We start from the raw sequence: 26078 nt of genomic DNA on the forward strand, positions 1-26078 counted from the left end.
GAGATCCTGATTGTCCAGGCATTATTAGAGAAAGCCTGAGAACCTATAAGTAGTCTGGAAGGCTAGCTACTTCCTGTGGCAATCTGGGAGGAGCACTAATAGGACCATCTCAGCCTTAAGGGCCTTTTATTTTTAGATAGGCTTTTTGTTCAAGTGGACTTTTGATTACAGTATCACCTTTGGTGGAGGTCTCTGGAAACCCCAACTTTACTGTATTCAATCAGAAAGCCAAGTTATGATGTAAAACTTTCAAAATGTTATATTTTCCCTATAAAAGAATTTAATAGTACTGTTTGATACTGAAATTCAGATATCTAGGTAAATTTATTAAAGAAGAATTTTAAAGAATTGTCTTAACATTTCTGGCCAGAAGTGGGCTCTACTCCTCTTCCAGAAAAGGAAGTACTGAGCATAGGCGAGAGAATCTTTATACTTGTTAGTTCAGCACAGTCTCCTCAGAGAATGGATTGGTCAGTTCCCTTTTGGGTTACAATCTTTCTGATATGTGCTCTGTTGTAGAGGGTCACAGTAAGTGGGAAAATTCCTGGTGAGATATAAGACCTTTCAGCCCCGAGGGAACCTGCTAACAATGTCTGGTTTGGCTCCTCATCTCCCCTAGGAGCTCTGGGCCTGCCTGAGAAGTCGGGGCGGTGACAACCTGTGTTGAGATTGAAGCCAAGTGATAGCAGGTGGAAGAGGGATACTAGGTGGCAAACTACGTACAATAGCAAGTTGTTTATGTGGTCCCATGTGCACAATGGTGTTTTTGTGACATTATATAAAGGAGAAAGTCCTTGAAATAAACAGACTCCATTTTTCCACCATTCTTGGGAGCCCTACCTCATCACTTCTCCTCTAGGAAGGTATATTTTAATTATCCCAGCGTGGGGGTTCTAGAAAGCAACAGTACATTTTGTCACCCCAACTTGGGGACTCTAGAAAACAGGACACAACACACTGTATGTTTTCCTTAAATATGTATGATATGTTTAATATTCAATTACTCTATTAAGCAAGCACAGGAGTGATTTGGTGAATCAGGTCATTGACTCAAATCAGTTTGAGCTAGACCAGCTATTATCTTGACTTTGTGGTTTTCTCAAAACCACACGACTCTTTCTAATTAGCTGAGTCCACCTGTACCTTTCTGGCTCCCCAATTCCTTGTTTGCTCAAGGTTTCTGAGAGACTGAAATTGTTTTGTGGAAACTTAATCTTTGTTAAATTTTTACTTTCTGAAAACTCATTGCTTAATGGTACTTACAAGCGATATCTTACATTACCTTGAAGCTTGCACCATTCTGTGGAAACCTAACATTTCAGTATTTCTCAAAGTAACTTACTGCTGGATTATGGGACCCTGCTGAGAGGGAGTACCGACGCCACCTTGACGTTTGATGCACAATAAGTTTTCTGTCTTTGCAGAATTCCTGTTGCAGAAACACCCTTGTTAAGCAAGGAGCATTGATTTATGATCATAGGAACAAGTGTAAGCCAAGGGTCATAGCCAGTGGCTATGTGAGCAGGGATGCTTGAACAGGGCCTCTCACTTGTGAGCAAGCTGCTTAATTGCTGGATTGGCTCTCCCCTTATTGGTAGATACTGTGTATATGCAAAGCCCACAATCTGCTTCTCTGAATGGTGTTTGGGGATTGTCTACTGTTCACATGCTGATCACGCTTGCAAAAATGTATATTAACAAGGCATACAGCATAGTAAACTGGAGCTCTTTTCATACTCCATGAATCTCCCCGCTCATTCATCTCGCCTCTGAAATCACAGGGCTCATATGCCATGAGCTCTTAAAACACGGCCACAACAACTGGCACCTGAACAAGGACAGGAATCTAGAAAGGTGCCAGAGTGACCACTTCTCGGTCAAGCACTGCCATGTGTTCAAGACAAACTCTATGAGGACTCCAGAAAAAGAGCCCACTGAATTGCATTGTTTCCGGACCAGGCAGAGTGAGGCAGAGAGTGGTTAAGTAAACCAATGGGGCAGAAAATAAGCACCCTACTGCCTTCAGACAGGGAAGCATATGTCAGGACTATATATAAATGCATAAATGAGCAGGAGTGCACAGTTCAATTAGGAGACATTAGGAAATTCCTGGATATTGCTTACAAAGTTTCTCCATGGTTACCTGAGGAGGATGATAATGAATGGCCTCCCCACCTCCATCACCTTCGGCCCCAACTTATTTTTGTTTCTATCCAGTCCTATAGCCTTTCAAAGGCTCTCCTAATGTAATAAATAAAATAAGAACTGAAGAAAAGCAGAATCAGAAATATAAAACAAAGACTGCAGTGACACTTACCAGACAAAAAGCAAAAGGTAATGAGATATATTCTTTACCTTCATTTCAAAAAAATTTTGCAGCTGGCTAGAGATCAAAAAGAAGATAAGGAGGGGTGGGGAAAATTATATCCTGTTATAGAGGAGGATGACTCTTTTAATCCAGGGCAGAAGAAACGTAGACATGAACCACTTCCCTTTAAAGTTCCAACCCAATTTAAAAATTCAGTTCATATGTTACAAGTTTTGTACCCCAATCATTGGAAAGCAGTCTCAGGGGCAGTGTTGACTTCAGGACAGACAGTGTTCTGGATGACAGAATTTTTAAAACAGACTTGGTTGATAAATCAGAAATGGAGGAACAGGTATATAGCTTTAGATGCCATGGGACACTCACAAAATACAGGACTGTGGTGGCTGCTTCTCAATGGCCCCCTTGGCAGAGGTAGGGGGCAGTAAGGAGGCTTTGATGACTGCTGAACCAGTAAATTGACAAAAAGATGGAAAGACAGGAACCATTTTTCCTTTAATAATAGATGACTTACATATTAACTTATGAGGTAGAGATATATTACATTAATTTAGGGATGAAATATCACTACAGAATTTTAGGAGGAGTCATTGCTGTTGTGGCTTCCACCACTCTAAAATGACTACCAATGCACCAGTATGGGTGGAACAATAAATGGCCCTTGACCAAAGAATAAACAACTGCTCTACATCAATTAGTATAAGAACAATTAAAAGTAGGACATATTGAAGAAATAAACTGCCCATGGATCTCTCCTGTATTTGTTATAAAGAAAAGACATGACAGCTGAAACAGCAAGGAAAATATTACTCAGAAATATCCAATTAACTGGAGAAACAGGAATTATATGGATTGACACAGACAAGGATAGGTTAGATTGCTTAATAGCTACTCAGAAAACCTGGATCACTTTGTTAGGATTAGGAGATGAACAGTAGCAATGGATTTTTTCCACAAAAACAAAAATACATCCACTTAAAGACCCTAATGTGTTCACTGATGGCATCAAACAAAATAAAGCAGCCATATATTCCCCACAATTGGGCATCTCTAATGTATTTACTACACTTTATACCTCAACACAGCAAAATGAATTGTATGTCATTAAACAAGCACTGAAAATAGATAAACCCATCAATATCATTTCAGACAATCACCATGCAGTTGGGGTGATCCAGAGAATAGAGACAGCATATAAACAAAAGCTCAAGTCTCCTATTATAAAAAGGCCACGCTGGGAATCCCTCTTGGCAGAGATTCCAAACATGGCTACCATGTGAGGACCCTCTGTCCATTGGACCCTCTGCCCAGTGCCCTCTTTATCTCTACCTTCGCCTATACTTTAACTTTGCTTACCCAATAATAAACCTCTTTTATCAATCTAAAAAATAATAATAATAATAATATAAAAAATAAACAAAAGCTCAAATAGGACCTATCTTCTCATTGTTTCAGGAGGTACAAGAGGTGAGGTAGAAGAGGTGATTTTAATGAGAGTCTATCCTTTTTATACAAAGTACATCCACTCCATACAAATGGGCTGGGACATATATTTGAAGAGAATAAAATAGTAGATGGTCTGCTTATGTGAGGTATTCTCCTTTGCCCTCTAGAACAAGCAATAAAAGCTCATGAACATTTGCATCTGTTTGCCAGATCTCTTCGGAGATTGTATAGGGTGTCCCAGAAAGAAGCAGCAAGCATAGTAAAAAGATATATAGATTGTATACCATATTCTCAAGACCTGTAAGGTTAGGGACTAACCCCAGAGGTGACAGGCCAAATGATATATGGCAAATGGATGTTACATATATGGGAAAAACATGCATTCATGCTACAGTTGACAGTTATTTAGGCTTTGTATTTGCATCCTCTCAATGAAAGTTGCTTCATATGTAATAAATATTTCACTGTTTTGCCTCTATGGGTATTCCACATCATTAAGATTGGTAATGGACCCTCATACACCTTAAAAATATTAAAACAGTTCTTACAGGAATTCTCCATACATCATATTTTTGGGATTCCTTACAACCCTATAGGATAGGCCATTGTAGACAGGACTAATCAGACCCTCAAGAGATTCAGAAAAAATATAGATAATAATATACAATATATAAATATAACATAATATGATATGATATAATAAATATATAAATATGGATACAATAAGTGAAAATAGACAGAGAATCACTCAAATATAATATCCCATCTTCATTAAGAAGGCCTCCTAAGAATGAGGCCATGGTAATGAAAAAGGGACCTGAAGGATGGGAGGGACCCTGTAGAGTTCTAATGTGGGGGACAGGATATGCTTGTATCTCCACAGGAGAAAACCTTCAGCAGTGGATTCCCATCAGACATCTCAAAGTTGTCCATAGAACTGAAGAGGAAAAGAAGGAAGAAGAGGTGATTGTCCAGGAATTGGATACCAATCCTATACTAAAGCCTGTCTGGGAGGGAAATATGCATTTATGTGAGAGATTCTGTAAATGTTACCAAAGAAAACTTAGATTTTTAGAATGTTACTTGTTGGAATTGTACAGTTAGTGATTGCTTGGATACTGAAATTGAAAATCAGACTGTATTTGTGATCCCTAGAGCTCATATATCAATGCTTCCTGTCAAAAGTGAGAAATGGTATCATATTAAGACTGATCATATGTACAATACCATAATAGAAAAGAAGGAAACAGACCTCAGTCCCATTAGAAAAAAGAGATGCCTCAGCTGTGTCATATTAGGTGTCACTATGTGGGAAAACTGGGATACTGATGCATTGTTGGTGGAGTTGTGAACGAATCCAACCATTCTGGAGAGCAATCTGGAATCATGCCCAAAACGTTATCAAACTGTGCTTATCCTTTGATCCAGCAGTGCTACTACTGGGCTTATACCCCAAAGAGATATTAAAGAAGGGAAAGGGACCTGTATGTGCCAAAATGTTTGTGGCAGCCCTGTTTGTAGTGGCTAGAAGCTGGAAAATGAAAGGATGTCCATCAATTGGAGAATGGTTGAGTAAATGTGGTATATGAATGTTATGGAATATTATTGTTGTGTAAGAAATGACCAGCAGGATGAATACAGAGAGGCTTGGAGAGACCTATATGAACTAATGCTAAGTGAAATGAGCAGAACCGGGAGATCATTATATACCTCAACAATGATACTGTTTGAGGATGTATTCTGATGGAAGTGGATCTCTTCGACAAAGAGATCTAACTTAGTTTCAATTGATCAAGGATGGACAGAAGCAGCTACACCCTAGTTAAATGAATATAAACTGCTTGCATTTTTGTTTTTCTTCCCAGGTTATTTTTACCTTCTGAATCCAATTCTTCCTGTGCAACAAGAGAACTGTTCGGTTCTGCACACATATATCGTATCTAGGATATACTGTGACATATTTAACATGTATAGGACTGCTTGCCATCTGGGGGAGGGGATAGAGGGAGAGAGGGGAAAAGTCAGAACAGAAGTGAGTGCAAGGGATAATGTTGTAAAAAATTACCCAGGCATAGGCTCTGTCAATAAAAAGTTATAATTATTAAAATATATATATTAGGTATCACTATGCTGGTTTTACTTATAGTTTCATCAGTCTCTCTTGCAATGTCCATATCTAAAAACAGCTTAGTACAAACTAGATACATAGAGGAACTAGCTAAAAAATGTCTCAGTGGGTTTTGCCTGACAAGCTAAGATAGATGAATAACTGTATCAGACAATAAAAGATTTAAGGGAAGTATCATTGAAAATAGGAGCAGAAGTGGAGTTATTGAAACTACAGGCTCAATTACAATGTGATTATAGATATACAAAGGTTTGTGTAACCCTTCTGCTGTGTAATCATACAAGCCAAGATTATGATTGGGACAGTATCAAGAGGCATTTGAATGGTTTATTTCTCAATAACACAACTGAAGGTGACATAGAAAGTTTATATAAATTAGCATCTGATACAGAGAAAGCTTCTCATGAAGATTTGAAACCAGATAAAACTGTTGAAAAAAATCATACATTGGTTTGATAATACCTCTTCATGGTGGTTAAAATTAGAATCATGGATTGCCCTGTGTGTTGTTAGGTTGTTACTGCTTTTTTGTTGCCCTGTAATGTTAGGATGCCTTTATAAATCTTTCTCTACCATCCTTTCAGAGGTTGCAGCTCAAGAAAGGACATTTTATGTAAACGATAAAGAGGGGAATTGCTGGATTATGGGACCCTACCAAGAGGGAGTACTGAGGCCACCTCAACCTTTGATGCACAATAAGTTTTCTGCCACATTGCAGAAACTAGGATTGATTTGTGATCAATGTATACATTGGGAACAAGTGTAAGCCGAGGGTCACAGCCAGTGGCTATGTGATAGGGATGCCTGAACAGGACTTCTTGCCTGTGAGCAAGTTGCTAAATTGCTGTATTGACTTTCCTCCCATTGGCAGATACTATGCATATGCAAAGCCCACGAGCTGCTTCTCTGAATGGTGATTGGGGATTGTCACTATTCAGGTGCTGATCATGCTTGTAAAAATGTATATCAACAAGACTGTAAGGCATAATAAATTGGAGCTCTTTTCTTTTTTCTTTTTTTTTTTTAAACAACTTTTTATTGACAGAACCCATGCCTGGGTAATTTTTTACAGCATTATCCCTTGCACTCCCTCCCTCCCTCCCTCCACCCCCTCCCCAAGATGGCAAGCAGTCCTTTACATGTTAAATAGGTTACAGTATATCCTAAATACAATATATGTGTGCAGAACCAAACAGTTCTCTTGCTGCACAGGGAGAATTGGCTTCAGAGGGTATAAATAACCCGGGAAGAAAAACAAAAATGCAAACAGTTTATATTCATCTCCCAGTGTTCTTTCTTTGGGTGTAGCTGCTTCTGCCCATCTTTGATCAATTGACACTGAGTTAGATCTCTTTGTCGAAGAAATCCACTTCCATCAGAATACATCCTCATACAATATCATTGTCGAAGTGTATAATGATCTCCTGGTTCTGCTCATTTCACTTAGCATCAGTTCATGTAAGTCTTGCCAAGCCTCTCTGTATTCATCCTGCTGGTCATTTCTTACAGAACAATAATATTCCATAACATTCATATACCACAATTTACTTAGCCATTCTCCAATTGATGGGCATCCATTCATTTTCCAAACTGAAGCTCTTTTCACACCCTATGAGTCTCCGGCCTCATTCATCTCACCTCTGAGATCAAAGGGTTCGTATACCATGAGTTCTTAAAAGACAACTGCAACATCTTAACTATTTGCTAACTCCTTTATAGGGCTAACCCAAGTCAATGATGTACTCCCATCTTGCGGCCTCTTTCTCCTTGTTATGGCTAATTTCTTTTTGGGGTTAGTATGCTTGCTAAACTTCATGATGGTTAACATCTATTAGGATCTTCAACTCCTTTTTTGGTTAGCCCCATAATCCTCCACTTGCCATGTTTTAATGGCATCTTCCTCTGGTTATTTGTGAATTCCATTAGGGAACTTGTCTTTTGTCTTGTTAATTTATCAAAATCCTTTTCCTTGCTAACTTCTCTTAGAATTTAGCCCATTCTTAACAGCATAATAAAATCTTTGCCCCCTTTGGAAAATGCCTTCTGCATTCAGAGAGAAAACTATGGATATTGAATGTGGATCAAAGTAAAGTATTTCTAACTTAGTTTGCTTTTTTTCCCTTGGGGTTTTATCACTTTTGGTCTAGTTTTTCTTGAACAATATGACAAATATGGAAATGTGTTTTTAAAAATTGCACATCTTTAACCTATATCAGATTGCTATCTTAAGGAGGGAATAGATAAGGGAGAGAGGGAGAAAAATTTGGAACACAGTCTTACAAAAATGAATATTGAAAACTATCTTTACATGTATTTGGAAAAATAAGATACTGAGAAAAAAAATCTTCACCTCTTGATTTGGAGGCTGTTTAACGCCTACAAATTCTTTTGAGAGGACTTGTAACACCAACCCTTAATCCCAATATGCTTTTGAGGTATCACCTCATACACCATCATTTTAGAGGATAATCTCATCATCCACATTACCTCCTTGATAATGTGATCTTCTTCAAGAAGAAAGGACAAGCAACAACCATTCACACATGCCATTTACTTAACATATGGTTTACTGTAATTTGTACAATAAGATATCAATTTAAGGTCAGTTGTTAACTTTACAATATCTTGCTTTATGTGATATAGATCTTTGATGTGTAAATCATTATCTTTCCTTATTTGTTCTTTGAAATCTTTGAAATTTGAAATTTGTTCTTTGTAACCATTTCACTTGTATAACTAAAATTATATAATGTATTTAAAACTGATGCTCATAACTCACTGATTTGTTGTTGTTCAATGATACCTGTGTTCTGGAATATAATAAACTGTGGTTTTCCCCTATCTTTGCATTATTTATTATATGATTGGCAGCAGCACCAAATCAATAGATCCTTGGACAACTCCCCCTCCCCCACACACAATTATTGGTGACCCCAGAAGAGACTAATTAGGTTGGATCATAATTGAGTTTTCTAGCCCAGAATACTTCCATTGCTCACAGTCTAAAATTGATCTAGAAAGAATTTTGGACAGGAAAACTGACTGACTGTAAAGTTGATATATTGATGTTCTTGTACTTGTTTCTATTGTTTGTTTATTTGTCTATCACAGCTATTAGACAAAACTGTAAGACTCTGTAGTGACCAGCTTGGCAGATGCTCTATTGATAGCATACTATTATTCAGAAGTCAAAAGCAAGTGTTAGAGTGAGAAATTGAGATCTTAATGGAAAGACCTCCTTTTCCTTCTTTTTCTGGGTGAATATCTGGGCAAAACTAGGATTTATCTGAATCTGTGCCCTTTCCTCTTATTCTTCATAGGCAGATAAACAAGAGACTTGTCTTGATGGGGTGAATGGATTACAGAAAAAGACCATGTCCTTGGTAGCAATCCCGTATCTAAATGCACCTCAGTGAGGAGCAAACTGGTTTTGCAGAATTACCTTATAATGAAAGAATTATCACAAATAGATAGAACTATCCTGTACTGACACCCACTATTACCTTAAGCAATTTGGAAGTTAAGCTCTAGCCATCAACTTATAAGACTATCTTGTATTAATAGGATAGCCACAACCACCAGTTGATTTACTCACCTAAACACTTAAAATAGTTGGTGAACCTTGTTTAGAGTTCTTTTCCCTATCAGTTCCCACCTCCCCCTTTGTTAAGTGCAAGTCCAACAGGAATTTTGCCTGCTTAGCAAGCATATTATATATAATTATTATATATTATATAATGTGTAATATATACTATATAATAAAGCTTTGTTCCTTAACATGAAAGTGATTTGACTCAGTAAATTCATTCTGAAGATTCCCCACCTTTGTGACTTGCTGGACCTCATACTTGTCATTATCTACCTGTCATTTATAATCACCATATTGTCTTGGCTACTTTCCCTATCAAATTCTGGGAGAGTCATGGTCTGGTTTGGAATGATACAAATCTCAACTTGTAAGCGGTCATTATGGGATTACTCAGGTTCTAGTAATTCCGATTTGTGGAAATTTGCCTCAATTTTCAGAAACTAAATTAATCCTGATCAAATCTATTTACTTTCTAAAGATAACCTTTTGAGGGAGAGCTAGGTAGTATGATAAATAGAGCAGCAGTCCTAGAGTCAGGAAGGATCTTAGTTCAAATCCAGCCTCAGACACCTTAATACTAGCTGTGTGTCCCTAAGTCACTTAACTCCAATTGCCTCACAAAAAACCCAAAAATAAACAGATAGTAAAAATACACCTTTGGGTTGACTACTGATTATTTGTAAGAAAATTCCTTTCAAATAAACCAATCTATCCAAAACCTGGTTTGGACATCTTTTAAAAAATGTCTAAATCCAGTTAATTTCTGAAATTAGACATCTTTGACTCCAGGGAAAGTCTTTTAAAAATGAAATATTGATCAATTGTTAATTAAGTAAAATTAGTTAGTGAAGTTTCATATCCATATTAATTCTTTGTATTTATTGCAATTCTGAAGTGAAATTCAATTTCACAATAAGCGGGGAATTCTGCTAATTCTGATTAAACTTTCAGTAAGAGATAAATTTTATGAACAGACAGGAAGGGAATGGAAACTTTTTCTGATAAAAGTTTCAAAGCTTTCAAAAAGTTATAATCTCATCTTTGTGTTCCTAATTCTGATCAGTTTGGGAATGCAAAGAGAAAATTAGATAAGAGGGAGAAGAGTTTTCCCTTTGAAGAAATTTATAGCATTGCAAACTACTTAAGAGATTGAATTTGTGAACTGAAAGGAAATCTGTTTACCATATATTTCCACAGATTGCAATGGAAATGTGATTTAAATATTTTTATATGTTGAAATAGCCTTGTAGGTTTTGGGGGTTACAGTTCCTTGGGACTTTTCCATACAAATAGCATAGCCATCTATGGCTCTTTTTTTCTCCCTTGAAAATGACAGAAATTGCTCAGATTTTAAGCAAAACTAAAGCTGATATCTAAAGAAAATTTAGGAGAAATTCTCCTCAAGGACTCTCCAGAGGAAAGAAAGAGAGGAGGGAAATTGGTTTGGCAGTATTTAAATGGATGCTTAGGAACCTCCTGTTATTAATTCTTCTCTCCACCTTGGAAAATTTGGATGTTTGTTTAAATCAGGAAGCAAATAATTTCAAATTAATTTTCAAAATATGTAAAATTTAATTTTAAGAGATTTTATCCCACTATGTTTTTTTTTTTTTTTTTTAGTGATTAATTTAACAGAAATTAATTGCCTAGGTAAATTAAAATCAAAAGCTCTAAATATAGGGAATTGGAAATCCACTTGGTATTTGTAAGCTCATAAAAACTTAAAAAAACTGGGAGGTCTCTAAAATGGGAAAGATCTGGTATCTGGGACAGAAAGTGTCTAATTAATCCTAGCATAATAGATAGGAAGGCCAGGAAATCTCTCAAAATAGTGATCTCCTTCAAGATAGAAACAGTAGGTTTAACTCATTGTTCAATAAAATGAAGATTAAGAACAGTATTTATACAACTTTATAACTTTTTTTTTTTTAACTTCTGAGTGCTTTTTCTGGCAAGAACATGTTTTCAACAAACTTACAGAAGTTTTGACAGGGAAAAGTAAAACCTTTGTTGTTATTGTTTTGTCCTTCATTCTCAAAGAGGACCATGACATCAGGGAGCTAATGCCACTGTTGAGGTTGAGAAAGGGGTGGATCCCAAAAGTTTGGGGTCTCAGATCAATGTTGCAAAGTATGTCAAAAGAATTTGCAGGCTTGAACTCATCTCCTTAGTCAAGGGGTAAAGCTTTATTGCAATAGTAATTTACTTACATTACAAAGCCAGTTGAATTGTAAGGTAATTCAACAGAAAAACAGAAGAAGACACTTTTATCCAGCTTTCAGTCATAGATATGTTAATTCTATGCTCATAGGTAGGAAGAATTGGTTTCCAGAATTTGGTTCTCTTGACCAGAGTATTAATAACAAGATTATCAGTCAGCAATGAATTGGAGTGGTCTTATTCACTATTATCTCAGGAGTTTGATCTGTGGAAGTTTCCTGAGGTCAGAAGCTATCTGATTGAGTGATCTATTTAAAATCAGACAGATTGGTATGGGGGTTTCCTGAGGCAGATTACAAAGCTAGAAGATTTAGAACTACTGACTTATTGTTAGAACAGAAGCTCCCCTAAAATCAGGGGACCTCAAAATCATATTACATCACCATGCCATGCAATAAATTGGATTTAAGTGAAGAAGGGCTGTACAAGGTCACTTGCCTCACTTTCCCCTCCAGAATAATCTGGATCTAATAACCAGATATAGATTAGGAAAACTGGAGATGGCTCTGGATTCAGTTGGAGAACTTGGCCTTTTTAAGCTTCAACAGGTGTCAGTTTGATTGAGGTTACATCCATTTGAAGTGGGTTGTGGTCCCTTTAAGAAACTGATTTGTGATTCCTTTCAGATTGATTTATTCCTTTCTGATTCCCAGTCCCTCCTGGCTGATGCATTATCATCTAGGAAGCTAGGGTCTTTGATTCACAAATCCTGGACAAAAGCATCCCTTTGAATTCCAATAGGAGACCCAGGCTTGTCCCAGCCCCCATCCCATCTGAGCCAACTTGGGCTGTCCCAGCCCCCATTCTAATGATCTGCTCAGACTTCCCAACTGCCACCAAGACAAGCAATATAATGAGTTTCCATCAACTAAGGCTTTTGCAGATAGACTTTGGCAGTGCCCTTTACAGCCAGGATCTTTCTGCCCACTGGAATACTGTTTCCAGTGCTATCTTTTCTTTACTCTCACCTCTTTCCTTAACTAGACTTTATCCTTACTTCCAATCCCCATAATAACCCTCTTCTATTAATCTAGCTTTTCGGGTCTTTCCTTTACAGGGAGCCTCTGTGCCACCAGAAGGAGATCCCCAAAACTCCCTACCCTTGCACCGCATCCAAAGGGGTTGCAGGAGAGCGCTATTTGACTCCCTGAAACCTGAACCTGCCACTAGCCTCATTTAACTTTCTGACCACCAGAAACCCTAATTTCATTTGGGTACCCCAAATCTTAACCTCATCTCATTCAGTGATTAAAGCTAGGTAGCATCTTTTACCTAGTTAAAAAAAAAAAATTTAAGTAAATAAATAAATCTGGGAGGGAAAAACCCTGGGTAAATTTCTGGACAAAGCAGAAATGATTGCTATTTACATTTAATCTGAGTCAATCAGACCTGAACAATGACCAAATAGGGCTTGGCCTGGGACCTATGGGTGGCCAATCAATGAGAATTAGAGTAGTTTTATTTTAAGGCATTTTTAAAAAAAGAAATCTAGTCATTAAACCCCAAAATATCTTGAGAGGACTCAAAGGTGCTTAAAGAAAAGAAAAAAAAATGCTTTTAAGAGCATTTGTAGGGAAGTTAATTGTAGAGGGCTGAAACTCCAAAAAGGTATGCTTGAATCAGACAACTAAGCACTAATTACCTATTCCATGTGAGATAATTACGATATTTACAATTATTATCTATTAGATGTGAGACAATGACTTTATTAGCATATGTTTGGATAAATGGCTGTTCTTACTGTTGGGTGCTTGCTGAATGTTTGGTGTTAAGATAATCATAATCAGGGATTGGAGGGAAGAGGGACAGAGGCCAGAGTCACTTGTGGGAATGACTAAGAGGAGAGAGGCTGGATTCAGGACTCCAGGATCCAGGAGAGATCTTTGGCAAGCACTTTGTCTGTCTCCTTCACTTCTCCCCCTACAGACCAATGACTTTAATTTATCCTGTTTCTAGCTGACCCTGAAGCCCTCCAAGGAACTAGCCCATACTTCACAATTGGCACTCAGTGTGGACCAACGATCCTAATTTCACTGAAAAAGTCCCTGTGATCAGGAAATAGGTTGAGTATTTTAATAGATAAAGAGGGAACTTACTTTGTTAAGAGCTAAACTAGTAACTTTCATTTTTTTAAAGCTGAAATGGGGCAGATATTAGCAAAAGATTCTCCCCCATCCCCATCCCCACTCCAAGGGAGCTCTACAGGAAGCATTTTCAGACTAATAAAGAGGCAAGGTTTGCTTGTAACTTGGGAGCAGATTGATGGATTCTTGGATACATTAGAATGCAAGTTCTCTTGGCTCTTCAAGGAAGAAGAAATAGAGGCAGATAACTGGAAACTAGTAGGAGATCAACTATGTGAATTATTACAATGATAAAGGTCCTGATTCAATTTCTAAAGAAATATTCTATATATACAATTTAATACAATTGGCCTTAAAGAATCCTGCAAGTTCTAGAAAAAAAAAGTTTTAAAAACAGCCAAATGAGGAAGTGTAAGGAGAAAGAGGAAGAGAAGGGAGAGGACAATGTAAATCTCACTTGAGGGCATGGAGAGGCTTAAAGAATGTGATTCTCACTCTCAAATTCTAGCTTCAACTCTGCCTATACCCGAGCAAGCTCTTGACCCTCCCCCATCAACTTCATCTTCCTGGGTGGAGGGAGAAGGAGGAGGAGTGGGAGAAGTGATATCACCAGCACCTCCCCCCAAGTAATCACCTCCTCCTATGAATTGAATGCAAAAGGCACTACTTAAAGCCAAAGAGGAAAGACAGAATATAGCTGACTTCAGAATAGAAATGTATCCTGTGATTGAACAGCTTAACTCTTCAGGTCAAGAAAAGAGAAAATAAACTCCTTTTAATCTAGAAATCATCAAGGACCTGAAAAAAGGCTTGCACTCTTTATGGGGCTACATCATCTTATGTTAAGACATTATTACAGAATTTGGCTTATGAAATTTTAACCCCTACTGACTGGAAATCTATATCAAGGACATGCCTAGAACCTGGACAAAACTTATTGTGGCTTTCTAAATATAGTGGACTCTGTAGGATACAAGCCCAATGAAATAGGCAAACTGGAGTTAATATATTAATCACCTGTGACCAATAACAGGTGTAGATTCTTATGCAGACACTTCAACACAGATTAATTACCCCATAGCTGCATATGAGCAAATTGCTTCTGCTGCTATCAAAGCATGGGGCATTCTCCAAGGTAAACAGGACAGAGGAGAAGTCTTCACAAAAATAGCACAAGGGCCAAATGAACCCTTTGCTGACTTTGTGGGATGTTTGCAGACAGCTATCACAAGAATTAATGGGGAAAATGCAGTAACAGACATTTTTATAAGGCAACTTGCTAAGGAAAATGCTATGAGGTTTGCAGAAAAATTATACTAGGACTGCACAAGGATGCTCCTTTAGAGGAGCTCATAAGACGCTGTGCCACAGTGGGCACAAATGCCTTTTATAGCCAGACTATGATGCAGACTTCCCAAGATCCAAACAAAGAACTACAGGGTCCCTTTTGGCAAGGGACTTCCAGAGAGGCTCGTCAATGTTTTCAATGTGGTAAAGTAGGGCATCTGAAAGCTCAGTGTTGGCATAGAGACTGAGTGAGAAAACAGTGTGGGAGAACAAGACCCCAAACCCCATGTCCAAATTGCAACAGAGGCTTCCATTGGGCATCAGAATGTAGACTGATTCAGGGAAACAGGATGGGGGACCTAGTCCCAAGGCCCCAAACAAGAACTACTTGGGGCATGATGGCAGCTGATGCTACACTAGAAAGTCTTACAGGGGTCCTCAAACTTTTAAAATAGGGGGCCAGTTCACTGTCCCTCAGACTGTTGGAAGGCCAGATTATAGTAAAAACAAAAACTTTGTTTTGTGGGCTCTTAAATAAAGAAACTTCATAGCCCTGGGTGAGGGGGACAATCGTCCTCAGCTGCTGCATCTGGCCCATGGGCCGTAGTTTGGGGACCCCTGCTAGAAGTTCAGTACTCAGACATACCAATCAGCCAAGAAGCAATCTGATGGGAGAAAGGGATTACATAATCAATCATCCAGGAAGCAACTTGATGGGAGAAAGGGATTACAATTGGGGAGAATAGAGTTGTATACAGATGGGACAACTGAGATATCCCCTGGACAGGTGAAATCTGTTCCTCTCCAGCCTATGGAATCCTTGCCTCCAGGCACAGTGGACTTGACCATTTCACCTCCTGAGAGTACTTATAAAACAGTGTTCATCCATACACTGAAGTAGGAAACTGGGAAATGTATAGATAACATCCCAGTCACTAATGCAGGTAGACAATGTATGACTTATCAACCAGGAGAAGTAGTAGCATCAGGTTTACTGATACAGACTCCTAATAGGCAATCTGGTGATAGTTCTGACTCCAAACTTCTACATCTGTGTTCTAAATCCATGATATTATTTTATGTCAGTATTATTCTTAACTTCTTGCATTATGATTTTGGAAAATCATCATATAAGAAATGCTGTTCATTTAAGAAATAATAGGGAAAAAAGAAATAATAGTATTAGCATAATATATTTGCTAGTGGTTAGCTCCTCTAGTACCTTAAAAACTTTTGTTTGGAAGGAATTTATTTATAATAATTGTTTTACCTTAGAAACTTTTGTTTGGAAGGCAGAATGCCCCTCTGGTTAAAGGTCTTCACTGGTATTCAAATGGGTATGTTCTGATTAGTCCAAATTAACTGTTTTCTTATGAAATCTAATTGACTATAAGAGAATTTGCTAGACCCACTTAAATTTTCAAAGATTAGAAATCTTTATCAGCTTAATGAAAGAAAATGAAATCTTTCGTAAGGAGAGAAGCTACAGGAAAGATATATATAAATAAGAACTTAAATCCCACCCCATCTTAGAAGTGATTTAGGGCAGAAGTACTTTTCTATACTGTTACAGTTAAAGTGCAATGTGAGATGAAGCTCTGCTTATGGTATAGAAGTGATTTATATATGAAATTTCATCTGGAATATTATATATTAGTTTTTCCTTTGAACCAACTTAGTATCAACAGGCTCTGGTTTAAAAGATTTCCCTTTTTTTTAAAAAAAGCCTTCAGAATGAATATCAAGTACCCTAAGATATCTAGATTAAAATCTAGACAAAGGAGTTCTGGAATTTGAGTAGATTATCATGTATTTTTCTTTATGCACAAAACTCCAGAAAATCAATTATTTTTTTAATCAGCATGTGCTTAAACTAGAAAAGTAAAAATAATGACTGAAAGGCCTTGTATATACTCAATTGGTATTGATAATAATTATTTTTACTAATTGTTATTTACTATTTACCAGGTGTTATTATATATTTTTAAAAAATTATCCTACTCTATATTATAAGTAGTGGAACTTTCTGTGTGGGTTGGAATTGTAATTTGATTTGTTTTGAATTTTAAATTCAAATATCAATTTGTTATTTTTTTAAAAATTGTTTTAATCATATCTTTATTTTTTCCTCAATAGTATTTTACTTCTCTAATTACATGTAAAGAAGTTTTCAATATTCACTTTTGTGGATTTTGAATACTAAATTTTTTCTAAGTCATTTACTTTCCCCTCCCTGCCACAGCAAGCAATTTGATATAGGTCATACATGTACAATCATTTAAAATATATTTCCACATTTGTCATGTTGTGAGTGAAAAAAGGTAAAAATAGTATGCTTCAATCCCTCTGCATGTGGGTGACATTTTCTACCACAAATCAGGAATTGTCTTGGATCACCACATTGCTGAGAAGAAATAAGTCTATGATAGTTGATCATCACATAATTTTGCTATTATTACGAACAATGTTCTCCTGGTTCTGTTCACTTCATTCAATATCAGTTTGGATAAGTCTTTCCAGGCTTTTCAGAAATCAGCCTGCTCAACGTTATAGAACATTTTAGAACTCAACATTATAGAATTTTCCATTATTTTTATATATCATAACTTATTCAGCCTTTACCCAATTGATGGACAAATTTGATTGTGGTTAAGCCAGTAATGGCATTCAAAGACAATGCTAAGAGTTGCTCAGTGAGTCTTCTGGAAAATGCTCCTGATGGATGTCAATGATTGGGAAGATTGAGAAGATGGTCTTATAAATGTAATGGCAGGATCCTCTTGACCCAGTTACCTAAGTGTGCTATTTTTTTTTCTTTTTTTTCCTTTTTTATTTTTGCAAGGCAATTGGGATTAAATGACTTACTCAGGGTCACATAACTAGTAAATGTTAAGTGTCTGAGGTCAGATTTAAAGATCCTCCTGATTTCAGGACTGGTGCTTTATCCACTGTGCCATCTAGTTGCTCCCACTATTCCTTTTCTGAATAGGAATATTTTCCACCTGGTTTTCTCTATACCTGACAATGATACTCTATGAATAATGTGGAACTCAGTTGCTTGGTTGGCTTTTCCAACTATTCCAGATACTGTCAACTAACAATTGACATCCCAGGAAAGAAACTAAGATGTTGATTTAGGAATGTCTGTCTCTATGTTCAAGTAGACAAAATTGGAAATCTGTGGACAGTGGCCAAGGATAGACAACTTTGACACAGAATTTCCATGAGAAAATGTTTTCTAAAAGCAGACAACTTCATGAAGTAGATAGCCAAGGATAACAGAATTAGAAATCTGTTTTTTTAAGTGGACATTAACTAAATATGTTTGAGCAAACTCATAATTACCCAGTACTTGAATTGCATTAGGGAAGAATCTGGAGGAGATTAAGCAGGAAGCATGAAAAATTATTTGACTAGGATATTGACCAGGAATAGGCTGGAATTACAGAAGTTATGAAAGCTTATATATTAATTAAATTGATTATTTATATTATGAAATTAATTATAATGAATAAATAACAAATTAATTAATTAAAATTATTTAATATTAACAATTGTTTTTATATTGATTTTTCTTTGTTGCATTCAATCTTCCTAATACTTATAGCTGCCTATGGAAATACTTGCTAGAAACTCATTTTAAGATTCAGGGAGGAGATTAATAGGATGTACAAGAATGTGGTTAAGATATACATGTTTAGTAATCTATTACCAAAGTCTGGGACTCTAGCTTAACTTCTTTAGAGTCATTTACTGAAGATGAATAGGTTAGCTAGCATTTGCAAAAATTGGGCTTAAGTCATCAACTACAGGGGCAACTAGGTGGCACGATAGAGCACCATCCCTGAAGTCAGGAGGACCTGAGTTCAAATGTTAACAAGTCCTAGCTATGTGACTCTGGGCAAGTCACTTAACCTCAATTGCCTCAGCAAAAAAACAAAAAATCAACTACAAGTTCAGTGTTAACTAACTAATCTCCTGTTTTACATGATATGTGTGTGTGTGTATATATACATATACATATATATATATATATGCTTTTGCCATCTGTTCTTCTGCAAATCATATTTCCATATTTGCTTTTTGAAATTCCATCATGCTTATGTAATCAAAACCTATGCAGTTTAAAATTGATGGTCAAGGCTTACTGATTAGCTTTTTCATTGTGGGCTGAATTCTAAGCATTGTAAGTTGTGTTCCCCCTCCCCTCCATCTCTGCTTCATTGATTGTGTGATGAAATGGCACCTAATCAACAGATCTTTAGACAATTTTTTTCACAACTGTTTGAAGACAGGAACAATGTTTCTCTGCCTGGCACAAAGCTTATTGTTGTTTTTTATTCATATAATAAAATGACTGATCTTGAAAATTACTTTGCATATATTTTGAAAATAAAAAGTTATTATTTTAAAAAATGCAAAAAAAAAAAAAAAATGAGTGACCAAAGAATCTTTTTTTCCTTAGTTTTATAAATGCAATCAAACTAAATTTAAGTAGAACATTTTCAGAATGGTGGGTGGGGATGAGTTATAGAAATGTATAATTTTAATTTTTTCACATGTTTAATAACCTCTAAAATAGAAATCAGAGTCCTAGAGAAGGAGACTTTCTTCTTAGCCCATTCCTGTTAGAAGCTTCAGGGATTTATTGTGTGGGCCACTGACATGAAAGAATATCTGCGCATGTATTTGAAATAATGATTATATCAGTGGCCTAGTGGCTTGAGCAGAGACTCACCTGGTAAAGCTACAATTCCTGTGAATGTAAGGAAAGCAAGATATGAAGGGAAGGGGAAAGAGAATAAGTATGTAAATAGCACCTATTATGTCAGTTACTATGCTAAATGCATTTACAAATAATTTGGTAAAAGTCCTCTGAGGTAGATATTATTATCCCCATTTTATAATTGAAGAAACTGAAACAGAGGTTAAATGACTTGCCTTACACATGAAGTACCCAAGACTGAATTTGAACTCAGATCTTCTTGACTCTGAGGCTTAACACTGCATTCACTGTACCACCATAATGGCACAGATTGCCATCACAATGAGCTACTGGTTGGTTGGTTTGTTTGGTTGAATGGTTGTCTTTCATTTTAAAAGAGGAACAAAATTATATCACTATGTTAGAGTTAAGTTACAGTGTGTCTGACTATGGCTGATCAGACCAATATAAGTTGTATCCTGCCGCAAGTTGGACACAAATAATCCCTATGAACATTTGGGATGCATTCTCTAGCTTTTATGTACCTTACATTTCTTCTGAGATAATTAAGTTCTATTTTGCTCATAGAGCACAACACCTTCTCTGACAGAGACATGTATGCTAATTGGTACTGTACTGGTGTTAAGTCTAAAATTTTTTTTTAATTAACACATTTACAAAAATCTCTCCAGGGAATCATAGGGAGTCTCCAGAGATGAAAGTAGATAGAATTTGAATTGGCCACATGGAGGAATACCTGGACAAAGATTCCTGATGAGGAGATTAAATAGGAGGAAGAGCTAAGGAAAAAGAGGAATAACAAACTTAGACTTCATCTTTTGCTAGTACTCTGAATAATGTTTACTGTGTATGTTCACAGAGGGGAAGAGATATAAATTCTCCATTGCTCAAGTGCCTTCTTCTTGTTGGAAGTGAGCCACCTAATCCCTGTAGTAGAGACCCTGAGGAAGATAAGCACAGAGAATGTTCTTGAGTCTATGGGTTCAGATGCTAGGCCTTTGCATTTTGCATTCTCTAGTTTAAATGGTAACTGTCACATATTAAACTTTTTGTTAATGGATGCTCATGTGAGAGCTGATTACCCTTTCCCTTTTCATGAAGACCTAGATGTAAGGGTTAAAAAGGCTCTAGAAGCAAGGAATGCAGTTCAAGGCATGTGGAAGGACCTGAGGGGTGAGAGGTAATGAGACCCAGGGAAGTCCTATGTGGAGGTGGGGCATAGTCCTAGGAGGCAGTGTCTGACCTTAGGTACCATGTCTCCCTCCTTAGTGCTCTCAAAACCTAGCATGCCTCCCTCCCTCTTCTTGGGCCAATCCCATTATGCCAGGTTCCTAGAGGATCTCCTCCTTCCCCCAGATCTTCAGTTCTCTTTTGCTTCACCTCTACCTTCTGGTGGTCTGTCTCTATGTTATCTGGGCCGGTGCCTCAAGATGGGTAAGTGTGGCCTAGCCGTACCATCCATGGACGGCCATCAAGAGTAGCTCCCCAAAGGGGAACTACAAGGTTAGGGAAATGTTAAGAGACACTACAAGTGGTGCCCAATGTGGGGCAACTTTGGCTAGGACCTCACCTTATAACAGGCCTACAGGAGGGAAAAGAGACAGAACTCTGCTCTGATGAGTGAGTAGAAAGTTAGGAAAATGGGACAGATTGTTGTGAGGGTCCCAGACCAGGAGGTACCAGGGAAAGAAGCTTATAGAATAGTAAAGCAAGCAGAATTGGAAATGGATTTTAAAAAGTGGGAGGTAATAGGTAGTCAGATGGCTTCCTATGATAAGGAAACTCAGGGAGCCATCCTGGAAGAGCATCAAGTGATTGTGGACACTTTAAGAAGTGCAAGCCGCAATCCATTAAAAGTAGATAGTGAAGTGCATAGGGAGAGTCATAAAACAAATGAGGGTTGGATCAGTACTCACTGGGACCAGCTGTGCCCATAAAATGGAGCTGGCAGAAATTAGCTATGGGAAAGAATCAAGAAATAAACAGGAAGATGAAGGAGGTGGATGTGATGAAAAAGGAAGAAGTAGTGAGGAAGAAGCAGGAAGTGGATATGATGGAATAGGAAAGGGCAGGGATAAGATGAGTAATGAGAAAATATACAGAGAGACACATGACCTTGAGGAAAAGGACGGTGATAAGATGAGGGAGGAGAAAGGGAACAGAGGGAAAGTTGCCTGCATCTCCGAGGCATGGCCTTCTCCCTCATCCCCCGCCCTCCCTAAGGAGATATGTCTCCTGTCCACTCCCTCTGCGTCACTTGAAGGCTTTGGAGATTCCCAGACAAGTTTAGGACAAATAATACAGAAAGCTGAAAAGTATAAATGAGGATCAAATGCAATATGATACAGCTGTGTATGCAGCTGTGTCTCAATGTGCCAAAAGAGCATTTAGCAAAATTCAAGCTTCTGGAAAGCAGAAGCCCTCAATGACTAAGATTAAACAGGATCCAGATGAACTTTTCCTGATTTTGTAGCCCACCTACAGGGGGCTGTTGAGAGGTCAGGGGCAGAGCAGAAGCCTCCAGCTTCCTTATGCAGAAATTGGCAGGGGAGAATGCTAATACTAACTGCCAGAAGGCATGCTTACTGTAGCTAGGGAGGCTGGCCTGGAAGAGATGATAAAGAGATGTGACAATGTTGGCTCCAGTGCCTTTCAAACGGATGCTCTCGTGGCTGCTATAGCTAAAGGGGTTACAGCAGAAGACCTGCCCTGGCAGTTTGCAGACAAACAGGGGATATTCCGACCCCTGGTGGTTGCAGGTCTCAGGTACAATCTATGGGGCAGGGACATATTGAAGGCTTGTGGGGCCTCAGTTTATATACCACGCCCATAGGATTTTTAATTGGGGTCATTGGGTGTTTGGGCACCACCTTTCATACCAAGCCCAAACCTTTAACATGGAAATCTAACACGCTGGTTTGGCTTTTCTCAGTGGACAAAGCCCAAACCTTATGTGAAATTATGCAACAACAGTTGAAGGCTGGACATATAGAACCAACATCCAGCCCATGGAATAGCCCTGTATTTATTATTTTAAAAAATCTGGAAAATTCAGGATGCTGGTGGACCTTAGGGCCGTTAATGCTACTATTGAATATATGGGAGCTCTACAGCCTGACATGCCATGTCCTAATCTGGATATGGGCTGGCCAGTTACAGTAATAGACATACAAGATTGTTTCTTCTCCATCCCTCTGGCCCCAGAGGATAAGGAAAGATTTGTTCTTACCATTCCCTCTATAAACAATGCAGGTCCTGATCTGTGCTACCAATGGAAAATTCTCCCCAAAGGGATGTGTTGTAGCCCCACCTTATGTCAGGTGTGTATAGCTCTAGTGCTAGAGCCAATTAAGAAGGTGTGGCTTCATGCCATGGTATTGCACTATATGGATGATATACTATTATCAGTGAGCAGTGGGAAAAATCTCTCTGCCCTGCTGAAGGAGACCATGAGAGTTCTCACTCAACATGGACTGGTAGTAGCCCCAGAAAGGACCCAACATAACTATCCCATTATTTACATGGGACTCCACACGGGGACTTCTACAATCAAATACCTATCTCACAATTAGACAAGGTGAATACTCTGAATCTATTTCAGAAACTAGTTGGACAAATTCAATGGTTAAGGGCTCATGCCTCTATTCCTATTTCTTTGATGCAGCCTTTATATGACAGCTTAAAAGGATGTAAGAGACACCCAGAGCCCATTAACATCCTATCAGATGCTTATGTGCTGTCCGAGTGCTTAGAGGCATTGAGGATGCTGTTCTACAACCTCAGAATCCTTCAATTGCTGACCTTCTTGCTGAGCTGCAGCTGATTTTACAGACTAGGAAACATCCCATTTACGTCCTGCGTGTACACTCTCACCAGTGCTGTGCAGGAGGCATATTTGCTGGCAATGAGGTGGCGTATCGTGCTTTACAATGCTCCTTCTCATGGTCACCACCTCTCCTGAATGTGCCCATGATTTTTTCCACTTACCCACTAATTCTCCACGTCGCCTTTATGGTCTAGCTTGGGAACAAGTCCTACAGATAGTGAAACAGTGCGTTCTCTTTCTCCCTCCTCCACCTAGTAAAGGAAGTAATCGCCAGGGTTTATTCCCCAATGATTTGTGGCAAATGGACGTGACACATATGGGCCGTGTGGCCATCCATGTCTGTATTGACACCTTTTCTAGATTCCTTTGGGCCACAGTGACCTCCCATGCGAACATTCCTTCAGTCATTAAACATTTGTATAGTTGCTTTTCCTCTCACAGAGTTCCTAATACCATAAAAACTAATAATGGGCCAGCTTATACCTCTAAGCAGATGGCTACTATCTTCACCAAGTTCTCCATTAAACATGTTACAGTGATTCCCTATAATCCACAGGGTCAGGCCCTAGTGGAATGGGCCCATCATACTCTGAAGGCCACCCTTGTTAAACAGGAAGGGGGGAGGAAGTAGAGAGAACCCCCAAAGGCCCACACAGGAGGATGTGGATAAGACCTTATATACTCACAATTTTTTGTTCCTGGATAGGAATACCAGCCTCTTTCCAGGAATGATACATTTGGCACAGTCTTATAGTCAGGATAGAAAACTAAGCTCCATAAAAACAGTGCTTCAAGCACCAGAGAGCATTGAAAAGGTCCTTTGGAAAGATGAGGAAGGACATTGGCAAGGTCCATCCTTAATACTTTGAAGAGGGCCGGGATATTTATGTCTTGCAAGTCATTATGAGGAAGGCCGCTGGATTCCAGAAAGAACAAGGAAAGTTGCCCCTAGCAGAGAGATGACTACTCTTGCCAGATTGGCTTAGTAATTGGATTCAACATACTTCCCTTCCCAACCCCTTCTATTATATCCCATGTATCCTATGTAGCCATTTTTATATTGTTGCTTCTTTTGCTTTTGCCTACTTTGCTAGGATGCTTTATACATATTCTTTAAAAATTCTTTAGAGGTGCCTAAGGAGGAATTTCTCATTCATCAACATGAGAACACTCGGTCTTATTAATAAAAGAGGGGAAGATGTAAGGGTTAAAAAGCCTCTAGAAGCAAGGAATGTGGCTCAAGGCATGTGGGATGACCTGAGGGATGAGAGGTACTGAGGCCCAAGTGAGTCCTACTTGGAGGTGGGGCTTAGCCCCAGGAGATGGTGTCTGACCCTAGGTACCACTTCTCCCTCCTTCATGCTCCCAAAGCCTAACACACCTCCCTCCCTCTTCTCAGGCCAATCTTATTATGCCAGGTTCCTAGAGGACCTCCCCCTTCCCCCAGATTTCAGTGGCATATAAATCTAAGAATAAAGTTCTCTCTTGCTTCACCCCTACCTCCTAGTGATCTGTCTCTATGTTATCCGGTTGGTGCCCGAAGATGGGTAAGTGTGGCCTAGCCGTGCCTTCGATGGACAGGCATTAAGAGTAGTTCAAAGGGGAGCTACAAGGTTAGAGTAGCATTAAGAGACGCTATACTAGACATGACCAAATTCTGGTGATCTCAGTAGAAATTCTGCATGTATGGTGCGTGCATGTATGGTGATCTTAATAGAAATTCCCCTTCCCTCCCTAGGATTATATTTAGTTTTGTTTATTGTAAGCCAGTCTTTTGTTTAAATATTTATTTTTGTCTTGTGGAATCATTATACTCTATTTTCATATTTTTTCTCCTTGGATAATGTTTTGTATCTCTTGTTCCAAGCTTAATTTTTTTGTCCAAATCTTTCTTTTATAACATTTGTTTCCCTTTCCAATTTTTCCTCCAGTGTTTTTATTTGTATTTTTAATTTTTAAAAAACTTTTGCTTCATCTCTGTCAGGAATTCTATTGAACCTTGTATTCACACTAATTTTTTTCTTTGAGATATTTCAGAATCATTCTCTTCTATTATTTTTTGGATGTGGGATTAAAAGAAAATTCTTTGTTCATCTTCCAGCCAAATTCCTGTTTTCTTGCTTTATCTTAGTGCTGCATTCAGTGGATTTGTAGAGGGAATGTTTGGGCTGAGCTTTTGTTCTCTAATGTCCCTCTTCTCCTTTCTTGGTGTATTAATTATTCTATTATTCTATGACAGCTCAGGCCATCCTACAACTACAACTAGTCCCAAAGTGGTTTGGTCTAGAGCAACTGCTGATCAACTACTTCCTTGTCTGACTACTATAATTTCCTGACTTAGGTTTATGTCTGTGCAATACTCTTTTATAGCATATCCATGGCTGAGAGTTCTAGTAGACTGATATTATACTTAGCTGGCAAGATCGGCAAGTTTAGAGTTAAAAGA

At 38.1% G+C, this 26078-nt stretch overlaps 1 long non-coding RNA gene across 2 annotated transcripts in view; it reads left to right on the forward strand.

The window, feature by feature from the left end:
- Positions 1-26078, forward strand: part of LOC127560984 (uncharacterized) — a 59789-nt gene that overhangs the window by 8646 nt on the left and 25065 nt on the right. The window contains exon 3 of one of the 2 annotated variants that reach the window (XR_007953442.1): positions 4656-4735. The exons of the other annotated variant lie outside the window; for it this stretch is intronic. This is a non-coding gene — a long non-coding RNA (uncharacterized LOC127560984). The remainder of the gene's footprint in view (positions 1-4655; positions 4736-26078) is intronic. 2 annotated transcript variants of the gene reach the window in all.

The sequence above is a fragment of the Antechinus flavipes genome, chromosome 4 (assembly GCF_016432865.1).
Source record: "Antechinus flavipes isolate AdamAnt ecotype Samford, QLD, Australia chromosome 4, AdamAnt_v2, whole genome shotgun sequence".
NCBI lineage: Eukaryota > Metazoa > Chordata > Mammalia > Dasyuromorphia > Dasyuridae > Antechinus > Antechinus flavipes.